Source organism: Chiroxiphia lanceolata, chromosome 6 (assembly GCF_009829145.1).
Source record: "Chiroxiphia lanceolata isolate bChiLan1 chromosome 6, bChiLan1.pri, whole genome shotgun sequence".
Classification (NCBI taxonomy): domain Eukaryota; kingdom Metazoa; phylum Chordata; class Aves; order Passeriformes; family Pipridae; genus Chiroxiphia; species Chiroxiphia lanceolata.
In genome coordinates this window covers 7,363,397-7,388,061 of record NC_045642.1, presented here as the reverse complement: position 1 = coordinate 7,388,061, position 24,665 = coordinate 7,363,397, and the positions used below count along the sequence as shown (strand labels likewise).

The following is a 24,665-nucleotide window of genomic DNA, read 5'->3' as shown; positions in this document are numbered from 1 at the left end:
ATGCATTAGTAGCAAATGTGATTTACATTGAAAGAATAATTGTCATTATTTTTATATTTTAAGAGTTGTTGATTTAAAAATTGATTGTTACTCCTCAGCAAAAATAATCTAGGAATCCCTACAAGATGGAGTGAATGAGAGTAATGGAAGGAAGTCAACTCTGGCACTGCATAAAATTAGGAAATAAAATGATAGCAAAATACTGTAGTGCTGTTATATAAATGCCACCATTTGAAATTTTGTATTTTTTTTCCACAGGCATAGGAAAGAAAGGAATAGTAAAATACAACTGGCTTAAAGCTTTGTCTTCAAAAAGAGTAGGAGTATTTTATTTAAAGCAGAAATGAAAAGACTGACTCAACTAGGATGGAAATAAAAGATTGTTAACAGCATTATAAAATAACATTCTAAAAAGCCCCATGCATAAAACAGATATACAAGATGAATTTCAACAAAAACAAGGCTCGTTGCATTTTTTTTCTTCTGAGTACTTAAAGAAATTCCAGGACTCTCTTTTGCAAGTTATCACTGAGTCATGTGTCTTTGTTGTTTGAAAATAACCATAAATAAACAAGTTACTCTTGTAATCTACTACTTCAGGAGTAAGTTTGTATAATGTGGGGTAAAAATGTGTAATAAGTCATTAATTCAGCAGGGCCAACATCTACAGGATGTTTTGTAGCAAGGGCCACTGCCAGAGACTCAGCTGGGCTGGGCTGGGTTGAGCACCATGTGGCAGCATCCATATTCTTTCTTTAATATGCAGCAAAAAGGTTTTGTGTTTTCAAAACTGATATCTTTTACTGATAATGGAATAGAATAAGAGATGTAATAATGTAGCAACAAATAAGAAGAATCTGTTCGAGCTGTTGGAAAACATTTCACTTCAATATGTGTTACAGTGTCCTTCAAACAAAAGACAGGATAAATAAAACTGAGGAGTCTTGTGCAATTCAGGACTTCACAGCTGCCTTGATGGTGTGAGTATGTTTTTCTCTTGTACCTAAATACCCTGCAGTAAAATCATGTGATTGCCCACGCAATACAAAGCTGTAACTCTGGAGTTGCCATGCACAATCTGTCCCAGTCATTTCTTCTAAGCCATGGAAACCAATGGTATATGTAATCTCATTTTCTTAAGGTAGATGCACAACTACTTATGAAAAATGAATTTAGGAACAGAAATGGAGACGGCTGGAGGCATCAGTTCAAACATAGTGTATTTTGTGTTTGTATGTGTAAAGCTTATGTTTCCAACTAAGAGACAAAGTTTGATGCTTCCACACTGAAAAGTAACTCCTTAATTGTGTTCCTATGTTTGAGTTATATAACTGGTGTGTGACTGGTAAGACTTTGCAATTCTGACACCTGAAATTTCTGCAACCCAAAAGTTTGAGAGCATTTGGGCTGGCTCTTTGTGAGTGTCCCTGTTTTGAGCATGCTGCTGGTGCCAGCCCTCTCTGAAGGCTGATTTCATCAGCATTTCTGAACCATTTACAAAATTTAACATTGTCACAGTGATGGCTATGCAGTTAACATGGTCAGCTGTATTTAACAGCTCCAAGAATGTAAATCCTAAACTGTAACTACATGGTTACTTTGTCTGTCAAACATAAACACTGACCACTGGAAAGGCTACCTTTATTTTTTTCATTGTAAGGGTGATGTTGATATTTGAATGCGTGGCAGAGGTGATTTTTACTTTGTTTAGATGTCTTCTATACTTACCTTGATTTGAGACATTCTCTCTTCCCAAATTCATAAAGAATATGTATCTGGCTCTTATTGTAATGAAAACATGGCATGAAAGATGTGTAAAAATATTGAAAATATACTAATGAAAGCTGGAAGAATATGTGCTAAATATAGTTAAAGAAACACACACTTTATACATTTAACTTCGTTGGGAGTTAAAGAACTATGTTTTTCTCCTTTATTTTAATGTATGCCATTTGTCTGTGGATACAGAGACTGTAAATTGCAAATTCTGGAAATAATGAATGTGTTTTTCCCAGTTATTAAAGATCATTTTAAGTGTATAATTACTGATGATTTATGTGATATAAAGGGTGAGGAAAATTGTGTTTGTTCCCTACATTTGCCCTAACTGTGGTTTTGCCTATGGTTATGCTTTTTGTTCCTCTAGAGGCATTAAAACATAACCATACATCTGTATTAGAAATTCATTGATATATGGAAGTTACACATTATGTGCCCTCCCAAACTGGAAACAGTAAACCTGCCATATTTTCTGCAGGTGTGTAAGACAGGATCTGATAGGTGTGACATGAACATTAGCTCCTCCCAGTGACCATTGTAATTTAATTGTGCTCAGGTGAGGAAGCTGATTGATGAAATACAGCAGCTGCCCAAAGCTGCAGAGGTCATGTGGTTGCCTCCTCTACTGTTACAGGCTGAGCAGGAACTGGGGGGGGGTCTTTTGTAGCTCTGAATATAAACCAGAGCTTCCTACAAACTCAGGTCTGCTACAGGATTTGTGTCTGGGGTATGTTTCATATTCAATTAATATGGTCTGGTATCTTAATTAAAAATATCTTCTGTTTGGTAATGTCATGTATACCTTTATGAATTCTGAAGTGTAATTGTTCAGAATTAGGCTTTGTTTCTCATTATCTGGGAGGGTTTCTGTTAGTTTTTAACTTGAAGTTGTTAAAATATACGTTGTCAATTAATTTCACTAATTAACTGTATATATAGTTAAACTCCTTTTATGAAAGTTAGATTCTATGAAATTAAGCAGCACTGCCTTGAAGACCTTGCTGGAACATTTAAAGAACTGCTTGAACATTTATAGTATTCATAAGAGAGGATATTAATACATCTGGGAAAATACTGCCTAAGCTCTAATCAACCTTACCTTGACAGACAAATATTCTAAGAAACTCTTTGATTAGTTGCATATCCACTTTACCTGTGGGTATGTGTATCCACTTGGACTGGTGGACAGCCTATGTGAGAGCTAAAATAATTCAGGATGACTTTTACACAAAAAGATTTGCTCTTAATTGCCTAAATCAGTGTTGGATTCCTGCTATGGAGTCCAACAGGCTGAAGTGAAGAGAGTAGAAGCACTTTGCTGGGTTTGGGTCAACTTTACAAACAGCTTGGAAGCACTTTGGGAATTTGCTGTCTTAACTTGCTTTCAGCTCAGCCTTTAGTGGTTTCATTGCTCTAATGAAAACTATCTATCTTGTTTCTGTAACTGTGGTACATAACAGCAAAGCTTGTGTCTTCTTCCACTTTCTTCACTCTTCCACAGAAAGAAAGTGGGTTAATATCCAAGTTTTAGATATTAATTGTTTCCAATGGCAGGTTAATGCTCTGAGTACTGGACATCTGTTACAGGAATCCTTTACACTCAGGAAATCAGCTTGCCATCTGATCTATCTCCTCTAGGAAAGCCTTGTTCTAAAAGCAGAATGTTTCCTTTTTGTATTATGGCATTTTGCTGTATTACAAACTCTGGTAATTTCCGGCTTTGTTTTGGAAAAAAACCCCTCATATTTTTCATTTCTTGGCTGGAGAAGACAACAAGAAGTTTCATGCAGGTCAAACTGTGCTGGTGTCATTTGACAGCTGTTTCTGGTGAAGTCCCTGGAAAGCACTTACAGCTCTGTTGTGTGTGAGTGGGGAGATATTACAAAGCTGAATGTTTGATATTGAACCCTCAGAAAATGCAGAGAACCTCCTTATTTCTGATCACAGTGCTTTGTCTAAGCTGTGATAGGGAGTGAAATAACCCTGAGGAACACCTCACGTTATAAAATCAGTCACAGTTGTTCAGTTTGGGAGTTTTTTTCATATTGTGGAATTAAGAAACTCTTCAGTGAGAATAAAGGAAACTGTGATGGTGCCTGTCAGAATGAGCCTGGGAATAATTTGCTTTCAGGAAGAGAGCTTGCAGATGTTACAGGTTAAATATCTTATTATTTAGTTTGCCTTATTTCTTTATGTGTTTGTGAAGTGATTGAACGTGGTACCTAGAGAGAAACACAGCCTGGAAATTAGACCTGTACTTTTGTACTTGGTTATTTGTTGCAAGCAAAACCAATCCACAATCAGAGTTTAACTGACATTCAGAATGAACTGTTGTCTGAAGCTAAAATACTTTCCTATCAATACACACTTATGTTGTTAACTGTTATGTTTTCCTGAATTAATCAGTAAGAAAACATGTTTTGACCTTGCATCATCGAGGGTCCTGCTGTGTAAACTGCAGCTGTTCCTGATGGCTGGTGATCTCTCCAGGCCATCACCAGGGCACCTGCTGCCTCAGGAACTGCACTTGGGAATGTTTTGTGGAGCTGGGGCTCCAGGTGCTGCTGGAAACGGAATGAAAAGTCTGAGCTTGTGTTTTGTTGGGGCTTTTTTTTAATTGGAAATTCTGGAACTTTTGGGCCAGCTTCAGATATTTTGAGTATTTCATCTGCTCTTAAAGCAGTGTAATTTCTTAGGTAAGCTGCAGTATGGCTGTGAAGGTAAGCCCACTCCACCTTCTGGTGTGGTGGGACTCTATTCCACGTGTCTTCTAGGCAGGCATCTAATCATATAATTTAAGTGTATGTTTCTGTAATTGGCAGGCATATCAGATTATTTTTTTGGCTTTCTCAGGCTTTGGTATTGTTTCTCAATATTTGAAAGAAAACTTTTTTAGCACTGATTAGATATTTTTCTTATAAGTTATAAGCTTTTGAGAGTTACAGAAATGTTTTTTTGAATTACATCAACAATTCACTGAAAAAACCTTTTTTCATTTTTATTAAGAGCAATACTTATTTGTGAGCATGTGTTGGAATCTATCACAAAGATAATTTTCATCTTTTTATAAGTCACCCTTTTTTTAAAAAAAAAAGAAGCCTTCAGTTATTTTTTAAATTTGGGATGACTCTTTTACACCCAATCTGAGTGTGGAGTTCAATATTCTTCTAAAAATGTTAACACTTTTTGTCAAAAGCTTTTCTTTTTTGTCAGGGGAAGACTTCTTATCTCAAAGTTACGAAAGGAGATTACCTGCCAGCAGGCAGAAAACTTTTATTTTCCACTTTTTTGTTTCTGTGAACATTTTAGTCTTCAGAAGACTTGAAATGATTGATAAGAAAAACATACCATCAAGTAACGTTTCTGATTTTTTTTTTAATTTGTATTAGGTTTGGAGTCTCTCGAGGTATTTGTGATGGGCATGTTGCAATATGCTGAAAAAAAATTTCACACTGTGAATAAGAAGCCCAGATTGAAAAAATATATTTTACATAAACATCAGCACTACATTTGTGGACTTATTTAGAAATTCCAATAGAACCTTTAGTATGAGGACGTATAGGGCTTGAATAACTTAGGATTTAAATATCTTGTATATGCTCATGTTCTTCACAACTATGCTTCAATTATATTCCAGTTATAAAGATATCTTCCATCAGACTTGTATTTTGCAACAACCAGTCCCAACATGTGTTTTTTTCAAAACATTTTTCTCATGAGAATTTTTCCACCTCCTCCACAGAAATTCAGACAAGTCCCATATAAGGATTATTCAAGTGGTTAACACCTCACAGGGTGGACTGTTTTAATTTAAAAAAGAAAATGAGGGGAGAGTGAGGAAATGTGGTTGCACACAGAGCTGAGTTGCTAAGTGGGATGCTTATTTATTGGGTTCTGGTGCAATTTTGACCACTGATTTATGGCTGCTTTTTATGCTGCTGTTCTCTGGTTCGTGGTCATTTCTTAGTAGGTTACCAAATAGATGCAAGGTAAAAAGTTTCTTTCACTGTGCCCTCCCCACCCTCCCCTCCAGTGCCCAGTGAATACCTGTCTAACCACTTCCCAGCACAGACACATCTGGCTGTTCATCGGGAATCGTCCCTGAATCGAGCATTGTCTATGTGCAGACTGACTCTTAATTAAATCATATATGACCAAGCCATACCATAGGTAGGGAAGCTTATTCTGTGGTTAAAAAAGACTGAGATAAATGAAGAGTACGAGGCACAAAGCATTCTTGACATAAATGCTGTGCAGCACGCTCTACTTTAATCCTCCTGTGCCTGCACTTGCAGGTTGGGGTGTCCTGAAGTGCCAGTGCTTACTTCTGTGGAATGCCAAGATGTGAGGTCATGTCTACAGGGAATAGAGATCCTGGTTCACAGAGTAAGGTTGTTTGGCTCTGATTTGTGCACAAAGTATTTTGTCTTGTATGACATTAAAGGGTAATTATAGTTACGCCCAGAGAAATGCTAGAAATTACACCTTTCAGCATAATCTGCTGGTTTAGGTGAATTCCAAACACCCAGGAGTCACAGAGTGTAGCACCAAGCTTTTTAGTTCTTTGTGTAGTGAGGTTTCCACTGCTTACTTGTGATTTTTTCATCAAGAAGTGGTATTATGTAGTTGATGAAATTATTGCACTGACTGGTGTTTCTCACCAATGACCTAATTCTCCTCAATAATTACAACTGAAAAGTTCAATTTAGAACATATAGCTGAAAGAACCCAGACTTTCAGTTAAAAATAGTTCACTTTTTCTAAATTATTTTTTAGTTCAGAGATATATATACACACATATAAATGTGTGTGCAGATTTATGTGTGATCTGCACTTACTTAAAGCAACAAACAAGTGACGGTCTCCATCCCATTTTCATTTTTTCCAGTTCTGAAGTAAGTTGAAAGATTATAAACTGCCCTTTAGCCTTGAATTTTCACTTTATCTCTGTAGTTATGTCTAAAGAATAAGCTTTATGTGTGGTCTGTGTATCTGTTTTGACCTGTGCCTTTCATCAAACGTGAAAAATTTGTGGTGCACCAGTTCTAGGTGACTTCTGCTTGCAGCACTGAGAATGGAATAAAGATGGGAACTGGAAGCCTTGGGTGGCAGGTTCCATTTTGTTCAGCAACAACTTGGTGAACTGGTTAATTTGAGCTGATTGAAGTTAATATTTCTTAAAAAAAGCCCCAAACATAAAAGACAATTGCTAAGACTTTGATCTTGAACTAGTTGTGATTAATGTACAAACCTTTTTCAGAAAACTGTCTCCATCTGACACTTGAACAAGTTTTACTTTAAATGAGTTAGTTTTGTAAGAATGGGTTTAAACACACAGTTATGCTCTGGATTAGTGATATTTTAGAGACTGCATGAAATATTTAAATTTTCTTCAAAAAATACACTGAATGTATCAAAAAATACACTGAAAATATAGACATTTTCATTTTTCTTGTGGCATGTGGTCCTTACTATATATAGAAAACAGTCTGGATCTTTTCTGAATAGTTTAAGATCTGTCTGGCAGTTCATTTTATCTGATTTTTCTTCTACCTGGATGCTGTAATAGGTAGGGAAAGTAGACATGTAAAAAGAAAAGTTAAAGTGGTGAGAGTGAATGTTTGTTTTCCCTCTCTTAAAAGAATCCTCATATTAACTTAAATGATAAAGGTTATGGAGCTCTTGATACGTGGATTGTTGTAAAAATTACAGTCATATTTAACTCAGGTGCTTTGGTTGAAGCACTCCTAGAGTCCTCTGCATATAGTTTTTAACAGCTATAGTATCTTCCCTCTGGAGATTTCCCTTGGGTCATTTGGTCTTGGCTGCAGAAGATCCTGGATAAGTGTAGTCTTAAGGCTGAACACGTTGTTTTTCAGCCAGAGCCCTTTCCAGTTCTGAGATGTGCTGGTCTGAGACACAGCCATGGTTGTCTTTTGTGAGGTGATGTGAAATAAAACCACCCTTGTCCTCACAGGGGGCAGGGAACTGAAATGTTTTATTTCCCATTTGTGTACCTTCTAAAAAGAAAAGAAAATCAAACAAAAAGGGGTGCAAAGAGTGAGCATCACAGTTATGAAAGTCAAGTGGTAATCCCTACCTGTTGATCGTCTAAAGATGTCAGCACTTATAGGCTGACATTTAGAGCTCAGTGCTAACACACAGAGAAAACTCTGAATTTTGTATTGGCCTTTCATTGCTTTGGTCCTTATGCTGAAAACCCCATCATGAAGTTTTTTCTCATATGGGAAAAAAATATAGTCACTCTGAGCCTAAACTATGAAGTACAGAAGTTAAAATTTGCAAAATATCTGATGAATTTAAGGAATGTTAGGCTCATATAACTAAGATAATTTAGAAAATTTTGTTCAAGACTATATCTATCTTATAAACAAGAAGCCTCCTTATATTTGGTATTTTTTCCATGCAGTACTGTAGTGTTTTGTAAGTGAACCAAATATTAAGAATATTTTAATGTCACCTTTTACTTTCAATAGCAATTTTTACGGAATTTTCAAATCCCTTCTTGCTTTCTTGCAAGCCAAAAAGTACTGGTGAAATGGTAGGAATTTTCCACACAGTGTCTACGTCTGGCAAAGACTGGCACAGAGACTCAAGAGAGCAGAGGAGTGAATGCTGATGGTCCACTCAGTGCAGTTTGGTGGGTTGTGTTTGGCTGGATCATGCGTGATCTGTAGACTGAATGTCTTACTTGTGGTTGGGGAACATCAGATGTGTTGCTGCCACACAACTTTATGGGAAAGGAATCCAGTTCTGAGACTGGTGGGTGAAATGGAGCCTGGAAAGTAGGGATGGGTAGGAGACCTGCCTCGAAGGGGCTCCTCTAGATCTAAATTAAAATGCTAATGTAGATGCATTGTAAATGAGTACTGAGAGTTAATTGTTTTGTTTTGCATCTTTAACTTGCATATATTTTTTTCAGGTATGTGGAGATGACAAAGGCATATGGGAAGTGCTTCTCTGTTAGTGAAAAAGAATCAGGAAATTATTCTGGGAGTCAATCCAGAGCTGTTACAAAAAGAGTAAGTAAATTACAACTTTTAGTTCAAGTACTAGATTGTTCAGAATTAAGTAATTTTTAGGTTTTTCACTCAGAAAAATCAGGCTTTTACAGCTTTGATGGGTGCCCACCAGGATTACCACGGGGATCAATGTGATATCCCTGGTGCAGTTGGACACTTGCCAGGTAGGGATGTGCTCAGGCATCTGAGGTACAGTTGTGACACTGATGTGCAGGAACAACCCTCAGAGGAGCAGTGATTAGAGAAGTCAGCCCTGGTACCAGCTTAGCCTGGCATTTCTGCTCCATAGGTTGTTAAGGAACATAATGGGCTGAGCTTCCATCCCTGTGACTCTGAGAGAGCAGCTGATTTATCTCCTGCCTTCTTATCTTAGCTCATTCCTCACATAGCCAGCATACTTTGTGGTGTAAAAAACAAAAACAAACAAACAAAACTCTTTATTCTATCCCTTGTCTAACTAGATGGTCATATAATATCATGTTAATTGATTTGAATTTTGTATCCAGAGATGAATGTGTTTGGTTTTGAAAAGGATTGTGTTTTCTTTTGACTGCTTTTACAAAAGTGACAAATCTTTTACGCATTTGTGGTAACCATAATGCTTTCTTCTTTTATATAGTAATTCTGGTAGCACTTCCTAATCTGTAGCCCTTTCATGCTGAGAGGTCTTTGAACTACAGATTCATTGTCAATGAATTCACAAAGTTCGTCAGAAAGTTTCCATATTTTCCTATAAGTAGGTGTCTTTCCTTAATCTGGGGTTCATTTCTGGCTCCAGAGAAACCTCATAGAACCTATTACCAATCTAATCTATGCTCAAGTATGAATACTGAAAAAATAGATTTAATGGATCCATTAAAGTATGAATATTTGTTTCAAATTGCTCTGGCATCATTGAAACACCCTAATTCATAAAAGCCAGCTAGTGATTTCTAGTTACATATTAAAAATTCAACTGCTTTGAAAAGTCATCTTAAAAACTATCTCCATTCCTGGAGCTCTTTATTGAAAATCTCTTTGGTGACAAATTTCACTTTTCTTTCTGAACTTGTTTTTCAGTGGTGATCACTTTTGGCAAACCGCAAAAAATTGTCCAAAATTTATTTTTAAATTGCATTCAGGGCTGTATCTAAGCTTCAGTATAAACTAGTTATGAATGTCATTTTTTTCATCAGTAGTTCTGTTTCATGCTTCTTCAGAATCAGGTATCTATAGGAATATATCTTTTATCCAGGTCAAAATATTAAGTTGTTACTTTAGCTGACACAAAGCCAGGTTGGATGGGGCTTTGAGCAACTTGGTCTAGTGAAAGTGTCCCTGCCCATGGCAGGAGGGTTGGAACTGGATTATCTTTAAGGTCCCTTCCAACCTAAGCAGTTGTGTGAGTCTGTGAAACAAGAACCACCTGTCTGAGGTTAAATTTCCAAATCATGACTTTTTACCTGCTTTCCAGGGATTATTCTGTGAAAATGCATATCTGTCAGATTCAATTAGTTTAGTCCCAAATTGTTCCTTTTTGTCAATGTTTCACCACTGTTTGGTTTCTGTCACTGTTCTCCATTTTTGCAGCTCAGTTTCCCCTATGGTGCTTTACTATGAATTTCACTAGAGAAACTTTTAAGCCTTGCCACTGTTATATCAATTCTGCCCTATCAATATTAGGAACAGTGGAAGTCTATTTTTGCAAACCATTAATGTCAGGCTTGTTTTAAATAGATCTGCTCAAAATCATGTTGCATGACACACGTGCTGAATTGTTACCTCTATTGATTGCCAACAGCATGTGGGTCTTCTGGGGCTGGGGATGATGAATTTGCACACTTAGACAAACCTGTTTCACACTGAACATAAATCTACCTAGAGTTCTCAAATGCTTCTCACACCTCAGTTACAGAGCAGTGACTTGGAGACAGTCGAGTCACTGTCTTGGAGACTATTAAATCTTAAATTGCTCTATATTTTTGGATAGAGAACAGGACAACTACATAGCATGCCCGTGATGGGAAATTGTTAAGGTATGTTTATGAGTAAAGACACCTTTCATATAAACACATTTAGATGCTTTAAGGTACTATTCATCACTCTGAGATGCTCAATGCAGGGACCAGAAAACCAAGAATGGTGACTGTGCTCAGAATTTTGCCCACTGGTCCCTATATAAACCCCAATGTCTACTTGACACACAAGCCTTCCCTAGGAAAGCTACCAGTCACTCTGCAGCTTTTGTGTATTAAAGAATCCATTATATTTGTACCTACCCACTTAAGAAAAAACAAACTTGCTGTTTTGCTTTTCAAATTATGCCTGATTTGTTCCACTTCTGTCTGCTAGATTAAACATTTCTTTATATAGGGAGTCAATGCTCCACTCAGTGTCTACGAAAGCCCATGTTATTGTAGATGAATGATCCCACATTTTACTGGAGGAGTCTCTGGGGGCAGACCCCTTGTTTCTCTTGTGGAAACAACAGGGATTGCTACCTATGAGCCCTTTTGTTCCTGGAATCTGTGAGTTTATTAAAGTTCAAAAGAAAGATTATTTATTTATTTTCTCCACACAGATAAAAGCCACATAAAACAAGTTGTAAAAATAAACAAAGACCCCTATGATCTTATTTACACTTTGATCTTTTCTTGATGGTTTCTTGAAGTTCATGTCAGCTTCTTTACTATTCCCTATGTAGTATCCACTGTCTTTCCCTGTATGTTTCCTTGCTGGTATATTTGCTTTTATCAACACACCCTTGATTTCCCCTCATGGTTTGCTCAAACTCTTCTTCTTTTTGTTAACATTTTAACACTTAGCATTTTCAATTCTGCATTCAGAGTGGTAAAAAAGTAAGTTTTGTCTAGCAGGGAGACAAGGAGGCATTTGGCAATCCCATACCTCCTGCCACTGGGGAGTTTTCTCCTCCCCTTTTATTCTCCCTTCTCTTCACCTGTTTTCCATCATCTTGTTCACAATAAACTAATGGGGTGGATCTGCCTGTGGAGGTTTAAGTTGCCTGCTCTGCATTCTGGTCCTCTTCAGCTCAGGTCTCAGTGCCTATCTTGGTAAGCTACTTGCTGGAGTTCAGAGAACAGGTTTTTGTTCCCAGTTCAAGGTGTGTGAGGGTTGCAACCCTCTGCCCATAAATGCTGCCTGATACATCTTCAGTGTCCTCCTCAGTGGTTCCAAAATTCCAGAGAGGTTTGTTGAGAGTTCTGTCTCTGTTACTGCTGAATTGCAATGTTCAGGATTTCTACGGTCCCAGTCTTTGGGCCACTATTGAAGATGTGATTGCCATTCCAAATGCTAGTGAGAGAATTTCTAATTAAAGTCCTGTCAATTAGGATGGTAGGTCTTTCTTCTACATGTGGATTGTTTTGCTATTTATTACAGGGATTTCCTGTGCTAGGTCTAGATACCTCTCTTGTTTTTTTCCTGACTTTATTTTAGCACAAATGAAACTACTTCTTTTTCACCTAAGACTTGCACCTCTAAGGATTAATCTGTCAATCTGGACAGGAAAGGGATATTTTAATGCTTTTGCTGTTGTCTCTTAAATAGTTTGTTGCTGAGACCTCTGTAGACATGACTATCTCCATGTCAGGGTGCACTGGAGCCTGTTATGAGATTCCTGAGGAGGGGACATAAAGGGTGTCTGATAAGCTCAGTTGATGGAGAGATGAGGAAGGATGAGGCATAGATGTGCCTTGAAGGAAAAAGCCACTTAATCTTTGATAGTGAGTTGTATTGGCAGTGATAATTGTGTCTTTTTTTAATGTGTCTTATATCTCATTATTCCAATGGTTTCATTATAATAAGAACATAATAAGTATTTTTGCATGTAAATTACTTTTGCATTGAATTTTGTGCTACTTGTTTAAGAGGCTGGTTGGGTTTTAGTCTCTGTTAACAGCAATTAAGTTCCTCATATAAACTAGCTGTCTAATCTGTTTATTCTCAATAGAGAGAGACAATGACTCAAATGCCTTGTTTATCCTAAAAACAGTGTGAATTGCCTCAGGTAGGTGTCTATCTCAACCTACAAATTACAGAAATATCCTAAACAACTACCTTGGACTAGATGACTTAACTTTTAAAATCTCATTTCTTCTGTACGAAGCAAGAATTCATCTTAAATTAGTGGCTGAAGTAGCTGTTGTGGTTACTGAAATGTAAATTGTCATGCCTCCATTCTGTAACTGGGTGGAGGAAAATGCACTATCTATACGTTTTTTCTTTATCTTCTCCTGTATATATCTCTGATACGTAAATTAGTGACTCAGCTAAACTTAGAAACATGTTTATAGAAAACCTCAGATTTCAAATTTAAAAAAAAAAATCTATTTTTTTTCATATTGCTACAGGCTGAAAAAGCATGTAAAATTAAGTGATCAATAAATGGAACTTCAGCTGGTAGGGTACTGTCTTTTTCTTTCCATGAGTAATCATTAGATACTTCAAACATTGATTTGAACTGATTAATATTGACGAATTCATAGGTATTGGAATACCAAGGCAATGAGCATAACAATATGGAAAACATTGCTTGGTGTCTAGCTAATCTCCAATATTTAGTTTTGCATCATCACGTTATTTAAAAATACAGAAGATTATGTATGTGTGTGAAAATATACCCACCATTCTTGAGCTCAAATGAGAACTCTTATGTAAGTAATATGTTGATTTTTATCTGTTGTTCTACCTCACAGTCCTTCCCCTTCCTTAGTATTTGTTCCCAATGTGACTCTACTGGGTGTGGTTGGGAAGCAATTTAATGAGGTGGTAAGATGGGGTGTAAGTATATATTATACATATATTATATATTACATATATATAATCTGCTATATACATGTATTTTTTTCAGTGACAAATATGTTTAAGTAGTCCCTGTTCTTGTCACCTCATTCCTATGCTATTGCCCCATTCTCTGTTATTTTAAGAAATAAACCCCAGAGGATCAGTTTTCTGGCCTGATTAATCACACATCTAAGAGTTATGAAGGTGAAGGTGTGAAGAACGTTTTAGAACAACTATGTGGGTACATGGAGCAGAAGGGGAGATGAGACCTTGCACCAGAGCTGTGACCAAAGAAACACAGTATATAAGTAGCCGTGCTTCAAGTTAGTAGTATTTGCAGAGGAACTGCTTTTTAGTCAGAAGAGGGTGGGAAAAGGTTTTAAGATCCATAGGATCATAATAGAATCATAAAATGTTTTCAGTTAGAAGGGACCTTTAAAGATCGTCCTGTTCCAACCCCCTGCCAGGGTCAGGGACACCTTCCACCAGACCAGGTTGCTCAGAGCTCCATCCAACCTGGCCTTGAACACTTCCAGGGATGGGGCACACACAGCTTCTCTGGGCAACTCATGCCTGTGCCTCACCACCCTCACAGCAAAGAATTTCTTCCCAATATCTGACCTAAACCTACTCTCTTCCAGTTTAAAGCCATTACCCCCTGTAAAGCCCCTCCCCAGCTCTTTTGTAGCCCCTCTAAGAACAGGAAGGAGCTATAATGTCTCCCTGGAGCCTTCTCTTCTCCAGGCTGAACAAGCCCAGCACTCCCAGCCTGTTCCCACAGCAGAGGTGCTCCAGCCCTCGCAGTATCTTCATGGCCCTTTTCTGGGCTCGCTCCAACAGGTCCGTGTCCTTCCTTTGGGGGGTCCCAGAGCTGGACGCAGCGCTCCGGGTGGGATCTCACACGGGCAGGGCAGAGGGACAGAACCCCCTCCCTCACCCTGCTGGCCGCGCTGCCTTAGGACCTTCATTGGAGCGCGCTGCGATGGCACATGGGGGGTCGGTGCTGGTGCCGGAGAGCGAGGGAGGCGCCGCTGCTGAAGGGCGAAATCCGCAGCTGGAACACTGTTTGTCACGGCGTTACCAGCCGGGTCCTGCGGAACGAACCCCGCGGGCCCTTCCCCGGGGATGCCGCGGGCAGGGCGCGTTCAGGGGCGCAGTCGGGGCTGGTTAAATGATGCTCGGCGGCGTTCCCATGGGATGATCCCGTGGGATGATCCTGTGGGATCCCGGCGGTCCTGCCGCGCCCCCTGCCGGTGCCGCCCGGCAGCTCTCCCGTCCCGCTCCCTGCCCGCAGCATTCCCGGGAATTTGGAGGATCGTTTGTCCCGGCTGCGCTTACCGCGGAGCAGCACCGGTTTATCCCGGGCGTTTTCCTTGTTAGTTTATTTATTATTATTATTATTATCATTATTATTATTATTATTATTGTTGTTGCTTTCAGTGCTTAACGAGCTTCAAACCGCCAGGCCTCGCCCTTCCCGCTCGGCTTCCTGGGGAGAAAAGGGCAGGAAATTAAAACTCCACTTTCATTGAGCTGTGAGGGGAAAAAAAAACCCCCACGTTTGAAAATTGGGTTTCTTATGGTAGAGACTACAGGTAGGAGCTAAGTGTGTCTGCGGCTGTCAGCAGCATCCTCGTTGTCAAACTAATGCGAGGGGAAGTTTGATAACCCCCAGGTAAAAGCCCTTTGATTTTGATTTTAAATTCCAATAAAATTTTCGAGGTCTTGTTTGAGGCAGGATTTGTTTGCGGGATGTGACATCTCTGTCTCTACTTTCTGTCTTAATGCCTTGTCATAGTTCTTGATGTCTGCCTGTCAGCACAGCGAGAGGGATTTTTTCATGTCTGAATAGTCACCTTAATGATAGCAGATGGAAACGCCACGGGGGGCCCGAGCCCATCACACTGTCATTGTCACAGGCTGCCCTGACCTGCTTCCACTCCTCTATTTTTTTGTCCCTTTTTAAAGGAGAAATGGATGGTAATTGAAAAGGATCTTAAGCAAGACTTAGGAAGCTGCAGACAACACGATTCCCCACTATCTCCCTCTGTTTTCACAAATAAAGTCTTAACCTCTTAAGCATCAATAAGAGTAGAAAGCAAGCTAAATTGGTAAAGCTTTATAAAGATTGGCCTACCAAAGCTTTTTCTTTCGCCTCCTCGGGATACATCCAAGCAGTGCTACGTCCTCATTGTGGCTGGCATGTGATTATTTCCTTCAGTATATCCTTTATTTGCATAGAATTATCAATTTCCTAAGGAAAAAATGTATGTGGACTAACAATTCATTGCTGTGCTATGTGTCTTGATCACACATGAAGTTATGCATATTGACAGGAAACTTCTAAACTCGTGTCTAAAACTAGTTGGGAAGACTCAAAGATTCACTGTTGTTTGCTGCAGCATTTTAGGATTATTTTTATTAGGTTTCTCTAGTCTGATTTGCAAAAACTGTGTTAACTTACAATCAGTTAGAAATTTGGCTTTGGTTTAGTAATAATATATTTCTACAAAAACCTTAAAATCAGTAGAATTTTAAGAAAATAATATGTCAATGGAATAATGAAAGGAAATTTTAGTTATATATGGACTTCTCTTTAATATCCCATAATAGTAAAATATCTTTCATATCCCTAGAGAAAAATCAAAAGCTATCAGTTTTACTGGATCACAAGTGAACTTCAGAAAGCTGGGACTGTGATGTTTTGCAGTGAAGGTATGAGTTCTGAGGTGTAAGGAAAGCTTTGTGCATGGATTTGAATGTCACTTCTGCCACACAGAAAAACAATTCTTTTTTCAATTTTAAACGTTAGAATAGGTTTAAGCTTTTTTTTTTTTTTCAGCCCAAATACCTTTCACTATTCTAGTTTCTTAAATGTGTGCTTTATCTGCCTCAAAACTATTTGATCACATTCTGGCTGAAACATATAAAGTGCTTTCTTAAGTTGAAATGGAATCGTGTGCCGATTATCTTCATTGTTACTCAGAAGCCAAATAAAAATGAAGACTAGCACCAAAGCTCAATTAATTCCTTAAAATCTTGGATGAAATCAAGTTCAGGATGCAGGAGAAACAACAAAGTAAATGAAATGATTTTGTAGGGAATTCCATTTAAATGAAAATGGCACACTATGAGAGGCACTTGCTGGTTTCTTTTTTTTTTATGTTGGTTTTTTTTTCGTACTTTATTTTTAGAATGCTTACATCTGATGAAATTAAATGTGTTAAGTGATGATGCACTTTTGAAAAAAACTGTGGGATACCTGACTAAATCCTTAGGCAATGGGTTACCTTTCAAAGCCTGGTTGTGATCTGGATATTTGACTGCACCAGTGATCAAGTTAATTGATTTATTGGTTTGGTTTTTTTTTAATGCCTGTACTAAATCTAGATTCAGTAATACTCTAGGTAAATTCAGAATCAATTAGAATTGGAAAGCAAGCTAAAAATTACTCAGTGGCAAATCTTCCAGTCGTTGTACAGAAAAGATTCTAACTGAAACATATTATACCTTTTATTTTACTTTCTTACTTTATATAAGCCAATTTGACTATTTAATCTATCAGGAAGAGATTGCTTTGGCTATTCTTATATCCATATTCAAATGACCAACTTTAAACCAATAAATTATATCAGTTCACAATTCAGTGGAAAACAAAGTGGACTATTACATGATTAATAATGAGTAGTTATAGTACTCTGATTTCAAAAGCAGTTTTACTCTTCCTCTCCTCCCTCTCCCCCCATCAATCTGTGATGGATTTACTTAGAAGGAAAGTAATGTATTGAGCAAATAACATGTTTTATTTTATACAACTTATAAATTTACATTTTACGTGTTTTGCTGTGTTCCTTTTGCTGTGTTATGAAATTATATTTCAGCCCATTAAATCTTACTGTAAAATCAAACTGACAACTAATACTGGCTTGTTTCACCACAGTTAATTAAAAGTGGTTTTGTTTGGTTTTTAAGTTAGGCTGCTTTCTCAATATCCCTGCAGTAAAAATCAAGCATACCAAATAATCATAGGGAGAAAAAAAAGAGGATTTAAAAACAAACAAAACCCCTCCTCCCCCAAAAAACCCCAAGAAGCTCCCAAAACATTTACTTTCTGATTATCTGCCTGAAATACCCAAATCCACAACAGGAAAATAAATGCCAGTGAGGTGGAAATTATTTAAGCACAAAACACTATGAGATGTACACAGTGGAAAATATTGAAGGGAAAGACATACAAAATCATTTTTTCAAATTTGTCTGAATAATACTTATCCTAGCTATGACTTGTATCTGAAAATAATCAGTGAATCTTTAAGGCAAGTGTCTTACAATATCCTTTAATAAATTGTTCCTACTTCTCTTTTCTAACAGATTAAATATTTTCAGATATGTAACTATTTTAGGTCACTGATCAGTAACAGTCGTCAATGGATATTTCCTAATTGTACTCAGGTAAATAATCTTAAAATATGCATAATTTCCTAATGTTTTATCCAAAGACATTTGTAGTGCTTCTAAATCATGAATAGTCACTAACCATCACCTTTATCATCTGTGGAAAGACATCATACAGCTCAAATATCTCCCTTTTGAAACAGTTCTTATTTTCACCAGTATCAATCACATTGAATAACCTGTAACCTCTAGGTTAAAAAAGGCAAAAAGCTGGCTGCTGGGAGGGTGTCTGAGTTGGAAGTACCTGAAGCTACACCAGCCAGGGGGCTGTTGGGTTGTTATTTTTGTATCCAGCATGTAAAAATGCAATACAGGTGTTTGTATTTCCTTCCTTGATTCACTCTGCAGAGCACTCAGTGCCATGTGCACTGGCTCTGTGTATATAATCTCATTACTGGCTTTGCAGCTGTTGGATTTTACTCAAAGGTCAGCTTTGATGTTATTTCTATATCCAGGTCTCCCTTAAATTATGTTCTGAGGTTGACCTTTGACAGAGCAACTGCAGCTGGGAACACTGATGTTACAGTTTATTTTTATAACTTTTCTGAATCCTAATATTTATTCACTGATTGGATGTGACAAGTGCATTAATTGCCACTCTGTCAAAGTTCTCTGGTATAATAGAATAATTGGGCTTAGAGAGAGAGGGGGGAAAAGAGACTTTTTAAAAAAAATCAAAACATTTCTCTATTGAAGCTAATTGCTGATTGGTAACTAGCACAACATAACTAATTTTTATACCTGCTGAAACAATGAAAAACTGGTGATGAAGTAAACTTGTTACAGCCTTCTTATAACAGGATGTGTCCTTCAATAAACAGGAATAACATCTCCATTCCTGTTTGCAGAACTTTAAAGGTTATTTCAACTGTGCTAATTGAGAGGAAAAAAAAATCATTCTTGTTTTGACATTTGCTAAAATGTATCTTAAGTAAAAATTTCCAATGGGCTAAACCAGAATCTACCTGGGTTTCTTAATGCCTTGTCATGTCTTATGTGCAATTTTGTTCCTGGGATTATCTTGATCCTGTAAGTGCCTGCACATCCAAGTTCTGAGTAGTCAACATTCAGGGTCTGATCAGCTTCATTCACTGTCAGGAGAATGCTTGTGTGGTCAGAACAAGCAGCCAGAAATCTATGTGTGTTTGCAGCATTAGGATCTATATTAAATATTATTAAATGTACATATTGATTCTTAAGTACTAGCCAAGAAAAACAATTATGTACAACAATAATAACCTAAATTTATCTTTCTCAGGTCTTTCATTGCTATTGCTCACTGGCTGGCTTTTTGAAAGGCAGTTGAGGTTTCCATAAGTAAACTCTGTTTTTAGACAATAGTTTAACCTCATACTTGTGTGCATCTGTAACAAGTAGTCACAATGTTTGCTTAGGTACCAATTAAACTTTTTGCTTTTGTCAAATAAAGAGGCAACTTATCTGTAGGAGGCAGGTACTGAACTAGAACTGATAACCATAATGGGATATTTATTGTGAGTTATCTAGACTACCTCTATCTTTAACTGAGGGGAGTACACATCTGTAAAGAGCTATCAATTTTATCCTAAAGTAAATTCCTAGAGAGGTTTCCTGCATTGCTCTCCACTGATACTTATTTCTCATCACTGGCTTGAGAGCTGGGCTGGCTCAGTGTGGATAGCTGAGATTAACACAGATGACCCTCACCTCTGGGGCTGTTCCTGGCAACAGTGGAGAAACCAGCTGAGTTGTCTTAGAAGAATGTACATAATTTCGGTTAGAGGGTCTATACACAGCACTTTGCCAGTATTGATCCCTGCAACACAGTCAGTTTTGGATAAATTCCTGGTCACTGGAACTGCTGGTTCCCTTTCTTGGTGGGATGCAAGGAGGGTGCATGCAGAAGATGCTGGAAGTGATTTGAATTTCTCTGACTTGAAGACTTAAGTGTTACCCAGCTTCTTTCTGGCAACAGAATAGTAATTTGCTCAACAATTTTTTTTTTTTACAAAATAGTCAACTTCAACATTGTTTATTTGCTGTGCAGTGGTTTTATATTTTGTCAGCTCACAGTGATGTACTGTCTCTGAGAGAGATCGTTTTACAATCTAGAACATTTGAATATTCCTAGTGTAAATACATTATAAAATGAAAGGAACAGATAATACAGATGTAAACCCAGTAACTGTGCTTATATGTTCTGGCTTTGTTATTAGAAAACAGGATGAAAGAATCCAAGAGTTATGCATCTGGAATGCACACTATACTGTAAATTGTAATGTGGTATCTTCAAGAGGGACTCTTTAAAGCTGAATTTAGGATAAAGGTGCTAGATACAGTATAATTTTATTCTCAGAGGCTTAAAGTTCAGTGAGGTACAGAAAATTCTAAGAGGATTACACTAAGAGGGGAAAAGGCTCAGATGCACGTTCTGGATGTATATACTTTAAAAAGGTCTTCAGATTTAGGTATTAGAGCTGAGCCCCTGGCTGTTACTTTTAATCTTTTATTGCCAAATAAAACCTTTCCAGCAGAGGAGACTTCAGGATGTATAATCCTCGTGCATAAGCCTGGGATTGTAGCTAACCTTGCCAATTAGAGCCTGTTGTTCTTTTATCACTGAGAAAGATCATCTATAAGGCAGCCAGTTGGGATAGACAGTCATCAACTGATATAATCTCTCAGAATTTTGTCAGCTGTTCTGGGTTTTTGTCAGAGGGCTTGTGGGGAGAGTCACTGTTGTTGAGTTTGGGGTTTTGTTTTGACAAGTATTGCCCTTGCCATAGTTCAGCAGGCTGTTTCTGCTGGGATTTTAGAGGCATTATTGTGTACCTTTCTGTGTTCTTCCTCTTTTGGCAGAATGTGAAATGATTTGAGTGTCCCTGTAAAGATCACTAATTTCTTTCATTCATAGATGGGAAATTTTCAGTGTTTTGGATAATTCAAGTCTGATTTTCCACCATGCTGTTGCATTTTATGTATAACCATTCAATAGTCAAGGTACCTTGAATACAAGAAAACATAATAGATAAAAATAATTGAGACCCATCTATGAGTTAAACACATTAAGTAGAGTTTAGCCCTTTACTGTGAATACTTTGTCGAACTGTTGTTATTAGAATGAATTTTTGTTAATATGAAAAAAACTTAGATTGCCTACAGTTCTGATTTGACTGCACTGGCATTCTTTTTGAAGTCTTTCCCTCTGAATGTTTTTAATAATACAGGGTTTCACTTAGGTAATCAGTGAACAAACTCTTTTTATTGTCGATTTTACTTTTTTTTTTTTTTTTTTGGGTAGGCTTTTATTAGATGCATTATATTCTTTTCCAAGTTTTACAAACTAATTTAAGAGAATTTCGTGTTTATCTTATGCTTAAGAGAACTCCAAAGTACCATAAAGGCACCATGTCTGTAATTTGGGATACAACACTTTTGCATGGCACAATAAAATAATCTGTATAATCTTTCCTGCTGTTTGCAAACTTCACAAACTTTTCCAGCTTTGTTTGCAACTTTGACTGCTCTACCTCAGCTAAGCTCCTCTGTAACTCTCTCGTGGGATGCTAGGCTTGAACAAGCTGTAAAATTAATTGAAAAAGTTTAAGTCCCCAAAAAGAAGGTCAACAGCCAGTCATTTCTGTAGATCCTATTTCATCTGATTCTATGTTTTAAAACACTTATGGGGCAAGAGTAGCGTGATGTTGGCTCTTTCTGTACTGTGAAAACCATGATGCTTATTTTTACTGCTGGGAGTTCTATTCTTGTGACCAACCACTAAAAGAAATATTAAAAGGTTAACATTTTTAACCTCAAATTAATTAATGTCACTGTAAACGTTGTGTGGCAATTGCCTCTTTCTGTGGGTGTTACTTCTTACAAAGGGTTTTTATTTATGAAAAGGAGTCTGATCTTCACCGTAAAACCACGGGAGCTCTACCAGCTCTGCTCCCAGCAAGGGTGGAGGAGTTTTGGATAAATTCTTGGTTGCTGGAACTGGAATGCAAGGAAGGGAAGTCCTTCTGATGTTTCTGTCAGGTGTGGGCTGTAGAAGGCTTGAAATGCCCATGGAAGGGCAACCTGGAGAGCTGACTCTACTTTCCCTGTGTTTGCATTCTCACTGCATTTTGAATATTTCTCTCATGACAAAAACTGTGGATTTTTGTCCTTCTTCAAAGTTGAAAAGGCTGGATTGATTTGAGTTTCAAAGAGAATTGAACTTTAAATTTGGGAATTCGTACCGTACAGGAACAATAATTTCTCGGGCTAAACCAGAAACAATATAATCTAAAGTGATACCCCTTAGTTTAATTGCTGTGAGATAAACTCTAGTTTCTCTAATTTTACCAGTGCCACGATTGTAAAAGTTACCATGAGGAAAACAGAATCTTAAAATGCTTCTAGTAGAAATAAGCCCCTCTCTCTCTCTTTTTTTTTTTTTTTTGGTAAAATATTACTGAGAAATCTGAGCCAGTATTCACATGGAAGGGGACAGGGGAAGTTGGCTTTTGTGTTGGGTTTTGGGTTTTTTCCCAAATTACAGTGTCTAAGCCTTGTAGTCACAAAAGCACAAGTCAGTGACAGAAAGAGTCATAAGAAAAATAAAGATTGCATTGAAAACTTCTAACTAATCTTTCCTTGAAAAAGACATGGTTGAAAATAACACTAGAATTTAATGAAATTCTTATGTAACGTCCTCATAATTCCATAAGGAACAGAAAAATAACTGAATATCAGATAATTCCTAAACAACAAAAGTAAGAAACTTGTTTGAAATTGCTACGACTCCTATTTTATTTTAAACTTTATTCAAGTAAAATGGATCTTTACAACTATTCATATGTTCTGGCAAATTATCTAGGTCAGTAAGTCTTCCTAGAGAGGGCTAAAGTTAGCACAGAGTTCACTTGATTCTAGGGTTCTATTCCAAATATCTTTTTGTTCAAAATCAGGATTTGAATGTTAGATTTAATTTCTAAGGCTTTTTTTTTTTTTCCTTCTGTAATTCAGCCCAATGTTCCTCTCATATTTCACTGAAAAAAAAAAATCACATAATTTAGTTTCTCTTATTTACACTCTGGAATTTTCCTAACAAGCAAAGTGATAATTTGAAACAGCAATAACTTGTTTCCCCGCTGAGAACAAATTATTTTTATCTGTATAGTTTTAATAATTTCTATTTTTTATAGTATGAAGATCAGAAGCTTTTTACTACAAATTTCCTGAACTTCTATGAAGGTCATAAAAGTTTTAGAAAACCTCTTTGGAGGTTCTGAAGACCTGAAAATACTAACCAATGAACAACTAGGCTCAAATTCAGGGCTGTCCCAGCTCTGAACAGGATTTTGGGATAGATAAACTCCTAAGTTTCTTGCAACATTCTGTGACTTAATCTTTTTGTTTGTTTGTTTTTTCACCAGAGCCTTACCAAAACATTTTCTTGATGAAACATTTTCCTAGAAGCAACGGAGCTGATGTGACCCTGGATTTCAGTGTGGGTTTTCTACTCTGCTGGAATGGAAATGGAGTAAAACAGGTCCTTGTGGCATACCTTGAACTGAGCTGCCTGCCTGTTAAAAACGGGGGTAATTGTTGGCTGTTCTCTCAACTGACAGCAGAGGGAGCGAATTCCAATGAGAGTTCTTATTCAAATTCTAGGGAGAAGGGTCGAGGCAGGGTCTTTGATACCAAGTTATTGGCTAACATGGAGTAATAATTTTATTTCGTGGCAGAGACCCTGCTGGAGATGATAGAAAATGGGGGAGAAGCTGCTACTGCTGTCCTTCTCTTGAATTCCCCTCTCTGAACAATATAGCATAATCTGATGCCAGAAACTGCAAGTGCAAAGAGCTCCAAATGAATTCCTGAAGAAAAGGAGAAACCTGACTTACGCCACTTTATCATACACTCTAATGAAAACAAATATATTTAACCTTTTAGAAAGCTTGTAGAAGTCTTGGAATATGTATTTATGAATATTAGTACAACTCGGCTTAAACAAAAAACTAAACTACGTTTAAAAATATTTCTACATGATAAAAAAAAAAGGTGATATTGCAGAAAAAAAGGCAGGATAGTTTTGTGATTTACTTTTTTAGAAGTGTGTTACATGCCGGATATTATGAAAGCCTTGCTTAGCCCACAGTCAAATGCTGAAGACCTATTATTGATGTTCTGAATGCTAATTGCTTCCACCACATTATCTTTGTTGTGAAGCTTCACCTCTTGATGAATGTAACCAGCCTCTGAATGCCAAATCAGCCCCATCAAGTTCAAGTCAAAGGTCTGGCAACAACAGAACCTTTCCACACTCATCAGATGCATTATCATATTGCCAACTTTCCTGCTGAATGTGAACTCCTTGTACTGCCTGGATTTATCTGGAGGGAGGTGGTGATACTGTAAGTAGCTCATCATTCAGACAGCACAAGGAGTATTTACCCAATTAGCTGGTTTAGCCTGGGATAGTGTTACACTTGCTATTATTTAGAGTTTTGATATCTGTCAAGAATTCCAGGACAGATAACTTACTCTGTGTGTGTGTACACATTAAGTCATGTGTCTACGTGATTTACAGAATTCAGCTAAACTCCAATTTGTTTATTTCTGGTATTAATTGATCTT

General features: G+C 37.4%; 1 long non-coding RNA gene across 1 annotated transcript; it reads left to right on the top strand.

Annotated features, from left to right (window-relative positions):
- Positions 1-908: 908 nt before the first annotated feature.
- Positions 909-24,436, top strand: LOC116788376. Its single transcript, XR_004357618.1, has 3 exons — positions 909-980; positions 8,723-8,822; positions 24,258-24,436. It is a non-coding gene; the product is annotated as an uncharacterized LOC116788376 (long non-coding RNA).
- Positions 24,437-24,665: the final 229 nt, after the last annotated feature.